The sequence below is a fragment of the Sciurus vulgaris genome (assembly GCF_902686455.1).
Source record: "Sciurus vulgaris genome assembly, chromosome: 1".
Classification (NCBI taxonomy): Eukaryota; Metazoa; Chordata; class Mammalia; order Rodentia; family Sciuridae; genus Sciurus; species Sciurus vulgaris.
Window position 1 is genome coordinate 150,957,174 of NC_136461.1, and position 17,461 is coordinate 150,974,634.

Here is a 17,461-nt window from a genome sequence, read left to right on the forward strand (position 1 = left end):
ATGTTCTAAGATTAGGAGTTCTTCAGTTTCAGCCTTCTGAAATATTTGAAGGGAAGATAAAACATTAATGACCTTAGTTTTTGAAATGAGGGCATCTTCATCAAGATTATTCATCTGCAAAAAAGCTTGAGGCAAATGTAATATTGTAAATGTTTTGTAAGTGATAACAGCATCACAGGATGTCAAGCTAAAGTTGAAAATATTAGGTAAATAAGCACATTTACATATTTTCTTTTTCATAATCATTGGTGAATAGCCACTGCATTTCTCGTTTTCCAAAATTTGTATGAATATTAATAGAAAATGCCTAAAGTACTAAAGCTATGTTGGCTATTTATGTCTTAACACACTATTTTATTGTTATTGCAAATACATGCCTTTTGAATATCAAATACTTGTAAATTGCTTGCTTAATTTTTAGTAATTACTGTTATTGACACCAGAGTTCTAAATCTTGGTGTTGTTGAATGTCATAAAGAGATCAAGATGCTCTTCTGCTTAAGATTAATAAAAGTAATTGGAAAATAAATATGAACTCTAAGATAAAGTACTCATTTTGTCATCTTTCTGGAAATTTATTCTTTTTAATTTAAAATTATTGCATCATGCAATTAGAAAGGGTAAAATAACAATTTCAGTATTCGGAATTTTTAGTTATAGGATATATTTTTCTGAAAACATTACCTGGTTCATTGAAATAGGTGCAATTTTATGGTTAAAACAAATGGCAACCTAAGGAATAACATATTGATCCTGATTATTAAAGTAGCTCTTTTGCAGCCAGTGTGAGCATGCACATGATGAACACTAAGCAAGTATTTATCTTTGCAAAAGAGTTTTGTTACGTTTAGTAGGTTTTATATGTTACTCTTAGATTTATATTTTTGATAGTTTTTTTTCCTTTCACGTGGTATGGATTATGACTATCCAGATTACTATCTATATTTGTAGCCTTGGTAAATTTTGCTATTTTTCTTATGAAATAGAAATTGAATACTGTTTTTCTTTTACACTGAACTGAGTAAATTAAGTATATGTGTAAGCTTGTCTTTTCTGAGTTTACAAACAAAAACAAAAGGCAAGAATACTTAACATCTATGGAAAGTCAAGTGAATATTTGATAGTCTGCTCAGAAAAGAAAGTACTATGGTAAAAGACAAAATCAAATTAACGCAATAAATAAGTCAGTATTTAGACATAATCTTTATGTTATTCACTGAATGTTGTCCCATTTATTTTGTTATCTCTACTTATTTCAGAATGTCTTGCTTTTCTAATACTTGAGCACAATTGTGGTTTACTATGTAGGGTAGTGGATTCTAAATCACGTGAGGAAATGTCATTTCTGGGGTGAGGATACTTTGTTTTGATTGTGTTTTAATTATGAAAATGAAGGGAGAGGGAGAGAACTATTTCCTGGGTTGGAAAGGTAGTGTGTTGATGAAAGCAATATCCCTATCACTTGCATCTGAGTTGAGGTGTGGATTTTTATTTTAGTGGGGAGGAGGGATTGACATGTGAGAAAGTAGTGAGATGGTGCAGGCCTCCAGGTAGAGAAACCAAACCATGAAGAACTTGAGACAAAATGTGCTTATGATGGGCCTTGATGTGCTCTTTGATTCAAGTGGAGTGGTATTCCTCATTCACGGTACCTTATCAAACTCTTTTCGGAAAATTATAAGTTTCTTCAGACTTTTACTTTACACATTACTTATACCTGGGGTCCTTGATTACAATATGCTGTCATTAAACTCTTTCAGTATAAAAAGCTAGTAGTAAGGGTAAAAATATAAAGATATCAGTGAAACATAATGCGAAGGGTTAGGTAGCAGTAATATTCATATTTACATGTGTAATTCTTAAATAAATTTTCAGGCATATGGTCAGCATGTATAAGCATAGCTTTTTCTATCAGATTAAACTGTATTTTGAGATTTAAAAAAATTACCCATAAAATCATTAAGTACACATCATAATAAAGGACATATTTTCAGAGATTCTGTATTAGTGCATAACAAATGTTTGCAGTAAGAAATTGCAAGATGCTAATGATTATTAATACTAAAAGTAGAAGTGGCTAAATAGTAAAAATAGCCACAAATTCTCTTTATTCCACCCATTCCCTTGTGATGTTACCCTCTCATCAAGAAAAAGCATCTGGAGAGCAACTTATTAGAAATATTAGACATGAAATAATACTGAAAGTCATGGGAGGTTCATTCCAGGTAGAGTAGAAGACTTCAAAACCTCATTAATCTACCCTGGTAGAAGTAAGGTCTGGACTTTAGAGTAAGGTTTACAAGGGTTTTTAATCTTGGCACTGTTGATAATGTGGGCCAGAGAATTCCTTGTGTGGGGATGTACTGTGTGTTGTGGGGTGTTTGCCAGCATCCTAAGCCCCTGCCCACTGAGTACTAGTAATGCTTCCCACCCTAGTGGTGACAACCCCAAATGTCTTATATTGCCAAATGTCACTTGGGGAGAAAATCATCTCTAATTGAATATCATTGCTCTCTACCCACTGCAACAAAGCCTAAGACCAAATCATGACAAAATCTGCAGAGGAGACATATTTTGGAGGTTGATGCCTACGGAATTAGAAGTACATGGGAAACATCTTTGGGTCTACATGTTCTCCACAGAACAAAACATAAAACCAGACCTATCCAGTAAGTGAGTTTTCTACTAGAATAAGAATTAACAGTTTTCAGAAGGAAGACAATAGAATCTAGTCTCTAACAGTGTCCAGTAGATGGTTAAAAATTACTAGACAAGCAAAAGTAGTGGATGATAGTCAATAAAAAATATTAGTAAATAGAAACAAAGACATAACCCAAATGTGGGATTTAGCAAATACTTTAAAGTGGTTAACAAATATTTTTCCTAATAGAATTAAAAGAAAATGTACTCTGATTGAGTCAACACACAGGAAATCTCAGAGAAATAAACACTGAAAAAGAGCAAATGGAAGTTCTGTAGAAAAGTACCATACCTGAAGTGAAAAATTCAGCAGATGGGTTTCACAGCTATTAGATTTGTGAAGTGTAGTATCAGTGTCAGGAGGGATATGCCCAAAGTAAAGTAACAGGTGGGAAGAAGGAAGTGGTGTCAGGTATGAAGTAGTACAATTTTTTCCCCTTGTGGTACTGGGGATTGAACCCAGGGCCTAGCACGTGCTAGGCAAGTCCTCTACCACTGACCTATATCCCCAGCCTGAAGTAATAAAAATTCGATTCTAGATAGACTCTGATAAGCTAAGAATGCATTGTTAGCTCTGGAAGAAAACCAAAAATTAATTCTAAAAAAGCTGAGAAACCAATAGAATAAATAGAAATAAAATACCAATGAAAGAGCACAACCAAGAAAAGAAGGGACAAATGGAAAACAAATAGTAAGACTGTATATGAAAACACCCATAATGGCATTATATGTAATAGCATTAAAGGTAAAATGTTCCAGTTACAGGTCAGAGATCATCAAATCAGATCCATACACAGGAATACACAGGTATATTCTGTTATAAGAGATGCACTTTAAAGGCATAAATTGAATATCAGTGTATGTAAAGTGATATACCAGGCAAATAGCACAAGAAAGCTTGTGTGGCTATATGAATTTCAGAAGGTAAACTTTATGACAAGCAGATGAAAGATGAACATTTATAAATCAAAAGGAATAATTCACTAGGAAAACATAACTATAAATATATACTCATCTAATAACATACCTTCAAAATTCATGTAGCCAGAATTGACAGAACTGATGGAAACAGTAATCGAAGATGTCATCACCATTCATTCAGTAATTAATAGAAGTAGACAGAAATTTAGTTTGGGTCTAGAAGATCTGAGCACACTATCAACTAACTTGAGCTAATTGACTAAGAACATTATTAGTAAATGTGGAATATTCTTTTCAAGTGCATATGGAATGTTCATTAAGGTAGATATATATACTACACCATATAAAACAATTTGTAGTAAATTTCCAAAGATTTTCATATTACAGAATATAGCCATGGCAGAACAAAATAAAAAATAACCAAAATACTTAGAAAATTCCCAAATATTTGGAAATTAAATAACACAGGTTTAAGTAAGTCATGGCTAAAAGAAGAAATCCTGAAGGAATAAGAAAATGTTTTGATTTGAATGTTAATGAAAACACAACATTTAAAAATTTATGGGCTACAGCAAAGGTGATGGTTAGAAGGAAATTTTTATCTTTAAATGCCTATATTAGAAGAGAAGAAGGAAGGTTTAAAATATTTTTTATTAGCATAATAGTTGTACAAACTTATGGAGTTCAGTATGATATTTTGAAGCATGTATATAATATGAAATGAACAATAGTTTTGATGCAAATTTCCATTTAAAAAACTGCAGAAAGAAGTGTAAATTAAGCCCCAAACAGAATATGTAATTATCAGTGCAGAAATTTATAATATAGAAACAGAAAAATTAGCAAAGTTCAAAATTCATTCCTTGAAGGACAAAATTGATAAACTCTAATAAGACAAATCAAGGAACAGAGATCTATACACTATCAACATCACAAGAGAAGGAATATCATTGCATAGTCTATGGATTTTAGTGAAAAATTAAAAAATGTTAAAACCAATTGTGCCAGTTAGCTAAATGAAGCACAACACAATTTCCCAAGAGTAACTGAAGAAGTGGGAAATTGGAATAGCCATGGATCTATTGAAGACATTTAATTTGTAATTTTTTTTTCTACAAAGGACCCTCAAGTCCTCTATATGTTCATCTGTAATTTCTGTCATTACATACACAGACTTTCTCAGAAAAAAGAAAAATGAGTGCTTCCAAAATTAGTGAGACCAGTGTAACCCTGATGCCAAAATCTAACAAAGATTTGCAAGAGAGGAATTCAGAGACCAAATATTCCTCACGAAAATAGATTAAAATATTCTCAATGAAATATTAGCAAATTGAGTTCATTAATATACAAAAAATATACATCATACATTATGGCCAAGTAGAGTTTATTTAAGGAATGCAAGTTTGGTTTAATTTTTGGAAATTATACTGTAATTACCCAAATTAACTGAATAAGATTACACATGACCATCTCAGTAAATGCAGAAAAATGTTTTTATAATATTTAACACATGTTCAAGATAAAAACATTCAACATAGTAGGAATAGGAGGTCTTCTTTAACCTGATAAAATATCCATGAAAAAGCCAAAGATAATATACTTAGTGGAAAGTTTCCAGCTTATAGATTGGGAATAGGGCAAATATATCTAATTTCATCACTTTTGTTCATTTTTCTATTGGTACATTAACCAGAAAATAATTCAATTATGAGAAATAAAGGCATCAAATTGAAAAGAAGAAAAACTTTCTATTTTTAACTGACATGATTGTCTATACAGAAAATCCTAAGGAGTCTTGTAAAAAATACTAAGAAAAGAGGTTTTAAAGAAGACCTACATAGAGAGATATACAGTATGCATGGATTGGAAGCTCAATAGTTAGGAAGTCCATTCTCCCCAAATGTATTTGTAGATTTGATAAAGTGCCAATCAACATCCCAGTAGTCTTCTTCCCTTTTAAATAGAAACTGACAAATTAAATTTAGGTGAAAGTGAAATAGACATAAAATAGCTAAAACAATTTTGAAATAGAGCAAAGTTCTAAAAACCTAAGAACCTGTGAGTAGAAGCCTGAGACAGTTGTTGTAATGGAAAATCCTGATCTTTGTCTGTGTCTCCAGATATAAACAAATTCTGAGACCCCAAGTCTGTAACCTGAAGGGAAACTTTCCTTGGAGAAAAAGGCTTGCAGTTTTAACACTAAGGTGTGTGACAAATATTTCTTCAATGTTTGTTCAAAGGACTGGTGACCAGGCCTACCACTTAGGTTACAAGATGTGGGGCAAGCATACAATAGAAACACTAGGCCTGAAGTTATCACTCTTGTTTTTCCACTTGAGGCCTCACTCGCTCATATGCATACACCCCAACCTGCAGGTCCAAACTCTGAACACACCTGCACAGCCAACATCTTGGCCACCTCTTGGGTTTTCAGGTATCACACAAGCAGCATGATCTACTCTTGACTGGAAAGAATTAGGGAATGAGTAGCATATAGGTTCTGGCAGTGGGCGTAGGTTAACTGGGGGCTGGGGAGTTAGGTGGGAAATTTCATACTCCTGGTACCTGGAGGATTGTTTTGAAGTGGTGATGTGGGCTCTGGAGGACATGTCCTTTTGGTCCTACACACATGCAGGGAGAGTTGTGGTTGGAGGCCAGAGCAATCTTTCATTAAATGCAAGTCACAAAAGTTTCCTGGACGGGGTTGCTTTTTGTCTAACTCTCAGGGTGATAGTGTACATTGGGGAGAGAGAATTAATCAGATTTTTGAGGACAAGTGGAACCCTCATGTTTATCTGCAGACTTGAATAGTAGGAGCCATTGTGGTGTGACGGGCCAAGTAGAAGCCACCAAAATTACCAGGGTCCCCCAATCTTATAGGCCAAATGATAAATCAGAAGCCAAGTTATGTTCTCAGAGGAGTTTCAGAGATTAGTGTTGCCCAAAACCTTAAAGGATACAGAAATGATGGTTTAAAATTCACTTCACTTTTTGAGACCTTGCAAAACCCAGTGATTCATAGTGGTTGACTCTTATTATGGTAAATTCAACCAAGGGGCAGCCCTAATTGAGTTGCTATATCAGCTATGGCAGCTTCCTTGAAACATTATCGAACTTCTTCAGTCATTTGAAATGCAACTATTAGCTTTCAATCCACATCAGTAAAAATGCCCCAGAGAAGTTTCTTTCATGTGGGAAAAATAAGAGTAGACCTTTCCTGCCTTTTATTCCTTAATTTTAATCTCCAAGTTTTGGTCTTAAACATTTGGCAAGCCAGTTTCACCAGTCTTAAAGTAAGAGTACTGGGTTTTACCTTTAATGTCTATAACTTTACAGTTGTTTACACCTTCTATTTCTGGTTCTAGTTCTGGAAGTTAGCCTTACAACCTGTCTGTCCTGCAGATGTTGGCTTGTTATCTCAAATTAACTTAGGTTGTTATATTAGAAGTTGTACTTTTGTAAGACACCAACAGATAATAGTTTAAGTTTACAAGGGAAATACATAATGAAATTAACAAGAGTAAAAACATATTTAGTTTGTATAATAGCTATGAACTAAGAAGCATCTTTGGCTTAAACTTCAGTTTGAAGAACACCAGCTTGGTAAAATGTTTTTCTAAACCTTATACTTTAAAGACTTGCATACTTGGAAGATATGAATACACTTAGGAAAACTCAAAATCTGTAGTGTAGTGTAATACTCTAAAATAACAGTTGTTGTTTAACCAGAGTTGTATACACCCTAATTTCTTTAAGACTAGTTTCTCTAAATAATAAAACTTGACAGACACAAGAAATTATCTTGATAGATAAGAGAAGATTAATGTTTTAAGAAATCCTTATTACTTCAACCTATAGAGGATTAAACTTTGATTTATATCAGTACATTAATATTTGACCTGAGGAAAAAGACTTAAATAACTTTAACTGATTGTGCTAATCCAAAATATCAGACAAGTATAGTTAATAGTACTAGTTCTCTTCCCCGTTGAAGAAAAATTCTAGAAAAAATTGATACTACATTCTAGACATTTTATAGAAACAAACACTCTGTTAATTGTCTGTCACTCACCTAGAAAAACTTGTGAGTTAGTGATTTTAAAGACATCTTTACTCTCATTTGTATACCTAATTTAAATTAAACTTTTTTAGTCACATGAACTAAAAGGTATTTCTATCCATTTCTCTTTTAAATGTTAATTTATGAGTGCTCATTTATCTATGCCAATTTCAATACCATGGGCATGATATATGGACACCAGCACATCTGTAGACACAACACCACAATACACAGATGTGCATACATACACAAAACAGGAAACAGAGATCTTGTAGTTGTTTGTAGGTAGATCTCCATGGGTAGGAGGCATTGCTACAGATGTTTATTAGAGCCTTTATTAGATTAAAACTGTTAATTTCTAACAGTTAAAATAGAGCTTAGACTTTCACATTTTGACTTAAATACAGAGAGATGTAAAGTCTAACAACCATGGTGAACACTGAGATCAGGTGGCCACTTGCCCTCAGTGGCTATCAGATTATAAAACCTCTATAGTTAGATAAAATAAGACTGATCAGAAAAAATATTTTAATTCAGGCATGCAGATCAAATGTGAATTTGCCATAAAACCATGAACTCAAAAATATAGAATTTTAAAAAATGAGTTCTAAAAAAAAGTGACATGGCTATAATTAGTAAAGAACATAAAGAATATCTTTACCAGATTAGAGTGCAATTTTGGGTCACATTAGAGTCAGTTCAGATACCGAAAGAATGGGAAAGTCCTGGTGGAATCCTTAGGTAAAGCTTCTCAAGGTAAAGAACGCTTGTATATGAGATCATTCCATCTTCCCTCCCTGTGCTGTAGTGTTTAGGGAGGCACTTGTTAAGAAAGCAGACTGCTAAGAGGAGATAAGATAGCCAGACATTTAGGTCCCACAAGTGGCTTGGATTTAAAAGTGACACTTTTTTTTTCTTTTGGTCTCAACTGGTTCTCTCCAAGCCTTGCAATATTTAAATATTGCAAGCTCTGCAGACTCTGCAATCCTTGGAGAGAGAGATCTGGCAGAGGTTTTAAGAAGCTGCTGTTTTGAGCAGAACCTCATGCATAGGGCATTTTAACCATTTTTCATTTCCCCAGTTGGTAATCAGGCCAGGTTTGGATGCAGAAAATTATTAGGCATCTCCTTTATCTCAACTGTGATTAGGCCATCCCTTACTATTACTTTTGAGGATGAGGCTCCCCCTGAACCAAAACAAATAAACAAACAAATAAACAAACAAATGAAAGAGAACTGGTTATGGGTGTCTTTGGCTAGGGAACATCTCCCCAGTCCTGAAGCCTCTAGGGTTCAGCCTTTCCTTCCATGACTTCTGTCTAGGGCCTCACTCAGAATGGAGGTTACTAACTAACTTCTTGATAACTATTTTAATTTAAAAGACATTTGCCAGTTAGTTGTGCCCTTAACATTTTTTACATGGTTCCTCTGACCTTATGTGTCCTTTGTATTCACAGGACCATGATTTCATATTATACTCCTCAATTTGAAGTGGGAGGCAGGCCTCTTAGTGCTCTGGGTGATATCTCCACTAGAGAAAATAAATAATTTGAATGCCTGAACCAGGACAGATGAGGGGTAGTTTTACTCTAATTGACCGAAACAGATTTTCAGGTCTCTTTCTTGCCAGATGAGGGGAGTACAGAAGAAAATGTGTCTTATGAGAGTCTACAGAAGGTAGTCTAATTTTAAAGCTAGGGGAGCTCTTTCATAATAGGTCCCTGTTTAAGAGGCAGACAGTATAGACAGAATTGGTGTAGAAGCATTTATGAAGAGGGAGAGATTGCTTGGCTCACGTTGATTAATGGGTCACCTTTTCCCCAAACCCTCAGATAAGACCGAGATTTCATGTTAGGATCCAAGATTCATTGAGTGAGGTTGCCCTCCACCATTGGGCCAAGTCAATCAAAAACAGAGAGACAGTGGTTGATATTTGGTACCCTGAGGGCTGTCAGGGTTACATTTGGGACATAAGATCTTCATGTAGCACCAGGGTGTGACCCTGGCCAGCTGTCTACAGTTGTCTCAAGCCTTCCTATGTCCCATGCCCCAAATTTCTTCAGTAGAAAAGAGACTGAAGCAAGTCAGGACCAACATTCCCAACACCTGGGTGAAGGGGGATTCAACCCATCTCTTGACTTTTGACTGATAGCAGGGTGACATCAGACTTTCAAGTCCCCAATATTATGGCAACTCCAGGTCACCTTGGCCCAGGTTGACTAATTGGATTCTTAACCATACATTCTTACAGATTTTATGGCTAGGAGGAATTATCTTTATCTCTCAGAGTTTCAGGATCTGGTTAAAAAAGGCTCCTTTTATCAACATTATTTTTGGCCTGTATTTCTCCTATAGTGTACAGTTAGTTTGCTAAGGAGTGTGACATATCCTAGGCCAGGCAGGGCTGCAGGTAAATTTCTTCTTGGAAAAGAAAGCATGTGGGAGTTAACACAGTGGGCCCATTTGATAGAATTATTGTATACAACATTTAGTTTTTATAATGTCACAGATGTACTCACAAGTTGAAGTTAAGATGCCTAATGCCATTGCATTTTTGCACAATACCTTTCTTTTGGCTTTACCTCTCCATTTAGTAGACATCCTTTTATTTGTGTCAAGGCTTTCTTGATAAAGAGAGAACCCCAAATCCCTTCCCAGGGAGTACAAAATGAAAAGCGAGTACAAAAGAAAAAAGAAAAGGAAACAAACCTCAACGGATCAATGATCCTTTTATTAAGAAGCAGGAGGGCACATTTTCAAGAAGGGAAAATGGCGGCTGACTACAACAAGGTCTGAGTTTTATAGGGCTTAGCAGGTCTAGGTCATGGGAGGAGTTGGTTGGTTACTTTTGGTGGACTTTTGGCAGGCAGGAGAATTTTGGCAGATAAGGAAGATTGCCACAGGTCAGATTCCGATCTCCCTTTTCCCCCAGAGTTTTGTAAGTCTCCATTTCCTTTAAATACATTATTAGACATCTTGAGTATAAAAAAGGATTTAGGAAACATTGTCACTAGTAAATTTTCAGTTTCATTGGCATTTACTCATTTTACCTGTGAACAAAAGATACTCAGTAACATGTTTTGAATTAATTCCTGAGGTTATCATTCTTTTTCCCCCCATTGGCAAATACTACAGTACTTCTGAATTCTCTTTATCAATGTTGGGTACAGGTAACTATACTAATAATTAGTCTTAAAATAATCCATTTAGATAAATAAGTAATGAAGAGAGAATTAGAAGACTGGAGTGTTTCTTATCTACAATCTTGGAATACTTGTTACAAATTTTCTCTATTTGGAATTCTACTTATGTTTTTTTTTCTCTTGAGTTTGTATTTGCTTGAAGTTTGAATTATTTCGGTGGAGAATTTTTGAATTATTCTGTCTACCCTTTATTTTAACTAGTCTCCAGTTGGAATCTTTTCTCTTCAGGAGTCATAAGCTTTTTACTCCTAGTTGTTGAATTATAAATTTAGAATTCATGGAATCTGAATGAATTTAAACTAAAAACAAAACCAACTTCTTTTTGCTTAGAAATCAATCACCTTACAAAATATTTGTAAAACTTTCCAACCTGGGTTAAGTCTGGGTCTTTTCAGGATATTGCACTCAAGTTAACCCAAGTTCATTGAAACATGACATTTTGTTTCCCTGGGTGTTTGCTTACAAATTCACTTAAACACATCCAAATTAAGAACAACCTTTCAGTACTTTAGTTGGCCTCTTCAAAATTAGGTTGGGGTAAATCTTAAAAATCAATTCAAATGAACTTACTTTGCTAAATTTCACCTGCTTGCAGGTTTCTGATGGCTGTCACCCAACCTTTAACTCAATCCAGGTTTATTTGAAAACCAGACTGCATTGGCTTCAGAATTGACCTGGGCTTGTTCCAGATGCATCCCACTGAATTGCAGCCCTCTGAAGTCCAAAGCTCATCTCTAGAAATTTCATTTTTTCCCCTCTCCTGGGAGAGAAGAATCTGGCTGTATTTTAAGTAGGAGAACTGATTTCAAAAAGTTTAGATTTAATAATCTGCTTTTGAATTCTTACAAATATTTCCATTCTTAATTTAAAAATACATTTTTCTAGCAAAAAGAGAATTCAGCACTATATATAAGTCCTGACAGAAATCTTCGCATTTCCAAATCTTTCTGTTCATCTGGACCTGGTCTGGGGCTTAATAACTCCTTTAACTACATCCTCTGACATGCATAACCCATACCTTTCCACATTACTTCTATATGAATGGAAGAAGTTATTTTTTTCTTAGTTTGCCAGTTAACAAGTTGTTTTGTTTTTAGCTTCACTTGTTGCAAATTCACTTCTTCCATAAAATCTTCCATTCAAAATCTATGAAATGCCAAAAAGGAAAAACAAGCTTACAAATATAACAGTCAGATTTTTTCTTTAATCTTGTGAATTATCCCATGTCTTGGTTGTCCTAGGTTCTGATCATGGAGGCCATAAGACTTGCATTGTCACATAGCACCCGTGAATACAGCCCTTAACTCCAGGTTGCAGATTTCCTGCCTGAGAAATGATGAGAACAATGACTTCATTATTTACCTCATAGGAACTTCTTATTTGGAATAAGGTCAGCTGAATCCAGACAATGCACTGATAACCAACTGCTTTTGAAAACATTCTATTATTTGTATTAAAAGCAATTTGTTGAATTTAGTCCATTAACATGTGACTGAAGTTAACATTTTCTTTCCCCAAGAAGATGGTGTTTGTTTCCACACCTATTTTCTGGAAATTTGCTTCAATAGGGATAATAACAACACTGTATTACACAATTCCTTTAAATTTGTTTCAGGCAACCTCTTTTCAACCACCATGCTTTGGTTCCAGAGCCCATGTATGAACAATTTTTGTATTTTTCCAAAGGAAAAGTTGTTTTCTTCAGGTCTTTTCTTTCCACTAGGAAGTCATGTTTTTCCCTTAAGTTCCGTGGATGGAACTTAAACCCCAATTGTTCAATTCTAAGTTCAAAACCCACAGAATTTGGTCTAAAGTAAACAAAACACATTTATTCTCTTGTTCCTAATTGCTTGAAATTCTATCCAGGTTTTCCAAAAGTTGACTGAATCTTACCAACATTTTCTATGAACCACACATGGATTTGGAGTTTATGGAGAAACCTCAAGCTTCTAGAAATAAACCCCACATCAAGAAAGATTCATTTGGTTTCAGGTTTCACTACAAAAATTCAATATAGCTTCATTAAAAAGCACTAAGCAACCCTGAAAGAAGACAATTTCTGCTGCCAAGGAAATGCCATCCCTATGTATCACTGCATGGTTGTGATAATCTGCACCTTTTGGTCTTGAATGAAGTCCATTCTAAGTTTTACAGTCAATAGAACTATGTTCATTTAATGTATAAAGTTTCATCACAGTACTAACTTTCATGTTTAAGTCATGAAAAATATGGTGTTAAGGAATAATATCATATGGATATGGAACTGTTCTTAACCACAGTGAGCAACGCTAAAGCTAACAAAGGAATGGCATTGATACTAATTAGATAACATTACTCTGTTAACTCCCCCAACACTCACAAGCACAGAATTGGAAGGAGACTTTTAGAAAGTATTTATTCTTGTACTTCTTCTGCAGTAGAGATTAGATATTACCCAATCCAACTCTCTTATTTTATGGAAAAAGGGTTAGGTGTTATGTACATTTTTTTCTACTGATGGAGTCAGAGAATAATTCATTGTGGCTAATGTTGATGTTACTTGTTAATTCTGGCATCTGTGATATAAGCTTACTATTTGTATGTAATAAAATACATCAAGGGAAATTAACTTTATTCACACTGACTTCAGGTTCAAGAATGATAAAATTGTTATTTTTATTTAATAATTATTAATTTTAGATACAGGGTACCATAAAATAAGTTTCTGTTAGTCTGTTTGATTAATCTTTTACTACTCTGTAACTTTCCTTTATCTATGAAATAAGGAATTAAATGATCACCCAAGCCCTACCCAGTTTTATCAATGTGATAGTCAAAATATTCCATATAATCTTACTTTGGGATTTTAGCAAAAAAAAGTAACAGCTTTTTTTTTTTTTTTTATTGTAAACAAATGGGATACATGTTACCTCTCTGTACATGGCGCAAAGGCATACCATTTGTGTAATCATAAATCCACATACAGTAATGTTGTTTGATTCATTCTGTTATTTTTTCCCCTTCCCCCCACCCCTCCCACCCCTCTTTACCCTCTATACAGTACTTTCTTCCTCCATACTTGCCCCCCTCCCTAACCCTAACTCTAACCCTAACACTAACCCTTCCCTCCCCCCCATTATGTGTCATCCTCCACTTATTAGCGATATCATTCGTCCCTTGTCTTTTTGAGATTGGCTTATCTCACTTAGCATGATATTCTCCAATTTCATCCATTTGCCTGCAAATGCCATAATTTTGTCATTCTTTATGGCTGAGTAATATTCCATTGTGTATATACCACAGTTTCTTTATCCACTCGTCAATTGAAGGGCATCTAGGTTGGTTCCATAGTCTGGCTATTGTGAATTGAGCAGCTATGAACATTGATGTGGCTGTATCTCTGTAGTATGCTGATTTTAGATCCTTTGGGTATAGGCCAAGGAGTGGGATAGCTGGGTCAAATGGAGGGTCCATTCCAAGTTTTCTAAGGAATCTCCACACTGCTTTCCAGAGTGGCTGCACTAATTTGCAGCTCCACCAGCAATGTATGAGTGTACCTTTCTCCCCACATCCTCGCCAACACCTGTTGCTTGTATTTTTGATAATCGCCATTCTAACTGGGGTGAGATGGAATCTTAGGGTAGTTTTGATTTGCATTTCTCTTATTACTAGAGATGTTGAACATTTTTTCATATGTTTGTTGATTGCTTGTAGATCTTCTTCTGTGAAGTGTCTGTTCATTTCCTTAGCCCATTTGTCGATTGGATTATTTGTATTCTTGGTGTAGAGTTTTTTGAGTTCTTTATAGATTCTGGAGATTAGTACTCTATCTGAAGTATGATTGGCAAAGATATTCTCCCACTCTGTAGGCTCTTTCTTCACATTACTGATAGTTTCCTTTGCTGAGAGAAAGCTTTTTAGTTTGAATCTATCCCAGTTATTGATTCTTGCTTTTATTTCTTGTGCTATGGGAGTCCTGTTGAGGAAGTCTGGTCCTAGGCCGACATGTTGAAGATCGGGACCTACTTTTTCTTCTATAATCTGCAGAGTCTCTGGTCTGATTCCAAGGTCCTTAATCCATTTTGAGTTGAGTTTTGTGCAGGGTGAGAGATATGGGTTTAGTTTCATTCTGTTGCATATGGATTTCCAATTCTCCCAGCACCATTTGTTGAAGAGGCTATCTTTTCTCCATTGCATATTTTTCGTGCCTTTGTCTAGTATTAGAAAGTTGTATTTATTTGGGTTTGTGTCCGTGTCCTGTATTCTGTACCATTGATCTACCTGTCTATTTTGGTACCAGTACCATGCCGTCTTTGTTACTATTGCTTTGTAATAAAGTTGAAGTTCGGGTATTGCGATACCCCCTGCTTCATTTTTCCTGCGAAGGATTGCTTTAGCTATTCTGGGTTTCTTATTCTTCCAGATGAATTTCATGATTGCTTGCTCTATTTCTGTAAGGTACGTCATTGGGATTTTAATTGGGATTGCATTGAATCTGTATAGCACTTTTGGTAGTATGGCCATTTTGACAATATTAATTCGGCCTATCCAAGAACATGGGAGATCTTTCCATCTTCTAAGGTTTTCTTTAATTTCTTTCTTTAGTGTTCTGTAGTTCTCATTGTAGAGGTCTTTTACCTCTTTTGTGAGATTGATTCCCAAGTATTTTATTTTTTTCGATGCTATGGTGAATGGGGTAGTTTTCCTAACTTCTCTTTCTGAGGATTCCTCACTTATGTATAAAAATGCATTGGATTTATGAGCATTGATCTTGTAACCTGCCACTTTACTGAATTCACTTATGAGTTCTAACAGTTTTCTGGTGGAATTTCCTGGTTCCTCTAAGTATATAATCATATCATCCGCAAATAGGGATAGTTTGAGTTCTTCTTTTCCTATTCGTATTCCCTTAATTTCCTTGGTCTGTCTAATTGCTCTGGCTAGAGTCTCAAGAACGATATTGAATAGAAGTGGTGAAAGAGGACATCCCTGCCTTGTTCCAGTTTTTAGGGGGAATGCTTTCAGTTTTTCACCGTTTAGAATGATATTAGCCATTGGCTTAGCATAGATGGCCTTTACAATGTTAAGGAATGTTCCCACTATCCCTATTTTTTCTAGTGTTTTGAGCATGAAGGGGTGTTGTATTTTATCAAATGCTTTTTCTGCGTCTATTGAAATAATCATGTGGTTCTTGACTTTAAGTCTATTGATATGGTGAATTACATTTATTGATTTCCGGATGTTGAACCAACCTTGCATCCCTGGGATAAAACCCACTTGATCGTGGTGCACTATCTTTTTAATATATTTTTGTATGCGATTTGCTAAAATTTTATTGAGAATTTTTGCGTCAATGTTCATTAATGATATCAGTCTGAAATTTTCTTTCCTCGATTTATCTCTGTCTGGCTTGGGTATCAGGGTAATATTGGTTTCATAGAATGAGTTTGGGAGGGTACCCTCCTCTTCTATTTCATGGAATACTTTGAGAAGTATTGGAATGAGCTCTTCTTTAAAGATTTTGTAGAACTCGGCTGAGAACCCATCTGGTCCTGGACTTTTCTTTGTTGGTAGGCTTTTGATGACCTCTTCTACTTCATTACTTGAAATTGATCTATTTAAATTTTGTATGTCCTCCTCGTTCAATTTAGGCAATTCATATGTCTCTAGAAACCTGTTGATGTCTTCGAAATTTTCTATTTGGTTAGAATATAGATTTTCAAAATAGCTTCTAATTATGTTTTGTATTTCAATCGTGTCTGTTGTGATATTTCCTTGTTCATTCCGAATTTTGGTGATTTGGGTTTTCTCTCGTCTTCTCTTTGTTAGAGTGGCTAAAGGTTTATCAATTTTGTTTATTTTTTCAAAGAACCAACTATTTATTTTGTCAATTTTTTGTATAGTTTCTTTTGTTTCAATTTCGTTGATTTCAGCTCTGAGTTTAACTATTTCCTGTCTTCTACTACTTTTGGTGTTGGTCTGTTCTTCTTTTTCTAGGGCTTTGAGCTGAAGTGTTAGGTTGTTTATTTGTTGATTTTTACTTCTTTTATTGAATGCGCTCCATGAAATAAATTTTCCTCTAAGTACTGCTTTCATAGTGTCCCAAAGATTTTGATATGATGTTTCTTTGTTCTCATTTACCTCTAGGAATTTTTTAATTTCCTTCCTAATATCTTCTGTTATCCATTCATCATGTAATAGCATATTATTTAATCTCCAGGTGTTGGAGTAGCTTCTGTTTTTTACTCTTTCATTTATTTCTAACTTCAAACCATTATGATCTGATAGAATACAAGGTAGTGTCTCTATCTTCTTGTATTTGCTTACATTAGCTTTGTGGCATAATATATGGTCTATTTTAGAGAAGGATCCATGTGCTGCTGAGAAGAAAGTGTATTCGCTCTTGGTTGGATGGTATATTCTATAAATGTCTGTTAAGTCTAAATTATTGATTGTGTTATTGAGATCTATGGTTTCTTCGTTCAATTTTTGTTTGGAAGATCTGTCCAGTGGTGAGAGAGGCGTGTTAAAATCACCTAGTATTATTGTGTTATGGTCTATTTGGTTTCTGAAATTGAGAAGGATTTGTTTGACATACA